Genomic DNA, 2,457 nt, shown 5'->3' with positions numbered 1-2,457 from the left:
CCTCAGCCTCCCAAAGGTGCGGGATTACAGGCTGAGCCACCGAGCCCGGCTACAATAAATTTTTAAAAATGAGCCGGGCATGGTGGCTCTTGCCTGTAGTTCCACCTACTTGGAAGGCTGAGGCAGAAGGATTGTCTGAGCCCAGCAGGTCGAGGCCGCAGCGGCTGTGAGGATGCCACTGCACTCCAGCCTGGGCGACAGAATGAGACTCAGATTCCAACTCAAAAAAAAAAAAAGAAGTGTGATTACTGCCCTCCAGGAACTCATAGTCTAGAAAGACATATTAACAATCAGAAAATTATTATTATTATTATTTGAGTCAGAGTCTTATTCTATTGCTCAGGCTGGAGTGCAGGGGCATGCTCACGGTCACCGAAGCCTCAACCTGCTGGGCTCAGACAATCCTTTCACTTCAGCCTTCCAAGTAGCTGTAACTATGAACCTGCACCACCACACCCAGCTATTTTTGATTTATTGTAGAGACGAGGTCTCACCTGTTGCCCGGGCTGGTCTCGAACCCGTGGGCTCAGGCAATCCTTTTGCCTTGGCCTCCCAAAATGCTGGGATTACAGGCATGAGCCACTGCTCCCAGCAGCAAAGAGTTTTTATATAGGAGCCTGCTGACATTGTGGAAGATGGATGACTGAGGTTCAGAGAGATCAGCTACAAGTCCTAAGCAATAACCTAAGAGAGTACTGAAACAGAGGAAACAAAAGAGAAAAAAATGTGATATATGTTGCATAAGTAATATTGACAGGCTTGGCAATCAAACGGATGTTGGAAGACGAAAGAGAAAATAAAAGATGATTCTGAGGTTTCAAGTATGAGTGACCGAATAGGTAATATTATTAAGGAAGATGTGCAACCAAATAATTATCTTCTTTTCTAACATGTTGAGTTTACCTGTAGGACATCCAGATGAAAATGTCCTGCAGGATTCCAGGTCAAGAGAAACCTTAAGGCTCAAAATTTGGGAGCCATCAATGTTTTTCTTTTTGAGTTGGGGTCTCACTCTGTCACCCAGACTGGACGGCAGTGGCACACTCGCGGTCACCGCGGCCTCGACCTGCTGGGCTCCTGCGATCCTTCTGCCTCAGCCTTCCAAGTAGCTGGAACTACAGACACGTGCTACCATGCCTGACTAATTTTTGATTTATTGTAGACGAGGTCTCGCCAAGTTGCCCAGGTGGGTCTCAAAACCGTGGGCTTAGACAATCCTCTTGCCTTGGCCTCCCAAAGTGCTGGGATTACAGGCTGAGCCACTGAGCCCAGCCCATCAACATGTATTTAATAGAGTGGATGAAACTTGTCTAAAGGGTAGAAAGGTAAAGAAAGGAAAGCAGCCAGGCGCGATGGCTCAAGCCTATAATCCCAGCACTTTGGAAAGCTAAAGTGAGAGAACTGCCTGAGCCCAGGGATTCGAGACCAGCCTGGGCAACTAGGTGAGATGTCATCTCTACAATATATCAAAAAGTTAGCCATGCTAGCGCATGCCTGTAGTTCCAGCTATTTGGAAGGCTGAAGGGGAGGGATTGCCTGAGCCCAGCAGGCAGAGGTTGCGGTGGCCAGGAGCATGTCACTGCACTCCAGCCTGGGCAACTGAGTGAGACTATGACTTAAAAAAAAGTAAGAAGCCGGGCTCGGTGGCTCAGCCTGTAATCCCGTGCCTTTGGGAGGCTGAGGTGAGTGGATTGCCTGAGCCCGCGGGTTCAAGACCCGCCTGGGCGGCAAGACCTCATCTCTACAATAAATCAAAAAATCAGCCGGGCGTGGTAGTGCATGCCTGTAATTCCGGCTACTTGTAAGGCTGAGGCGGAAGGATCACCGGAGCCCAGCAGGTCGAGGCTGCCGTGACCGGGAGCGGCCACTGCACTCCAGTCTGGGCGACAGAGTGAGACTCCAACTCAAAAAAAAAAAAGTAAGAAAGGACACAAGACAGGGAACACCAGCCCTTAAAGGACAGAGGAAGCCGGGCTCCAGTGGCTCAGCCTGTAATCCCGCGCCTTTGGGAGGCTGAGGTGAGTGGATTGCCTGAGCCCGCGGGTTCGAGACCCGCCTGGGTAGCGAGACCTCATCTCTACAATAAATCAAAAAATCAGCCGGGTGTGGTAGCGCATGCCTGTAATTCCGGCTACTTGGAAGGCTGAGGCGGAAGGATCACTGGAGCCCAGCAGGTTGAGGCTGCGGTGGCCGGGAGCGGCCACTGCACTCCAGTCTGGGCGACAGAGTGAGACTCCAACTCACCAAAAAAAAAAATAAAAAAAAAAATAAATAAATAAAAAAGGACAGAGGAATAAATGGCTATGAAGAAAACTAAGGCTGGGCACAGTAGCTCACACCTATAATTCCAGCACTTGGGAGGCTGAGGTGAGAGGATTGCTTGAGCCCATGAGTTCGAGACCAGCCTGGACAACTTGGTGAGACTTCATCTCTACAATAAATCAAAAAATTAGCTGG

The sequence above is a fragment of the Carlito syrichta genome, unplaced genomic scaffold (genome assembly GCF_000164805.1).
Source record: "Carlito syrichta isolate Samal-C Ts95f unplaced genomic scaffold, Tarsius_syrichta-2.0.1 Scaffold288164, whole genome shotgun sequence".
In the NCBI taxonomy this organism is placed as follows: Eukaryota; Metazoa; Chordata; class Mammalia; order Primates; family Tarsiidae; genus Carlito; species Carlito syrichta.
The sequence above is the reverse complement of the archived record's forward strand: the minus strand, read 5'-3'. Positions refer to the sequence as shown.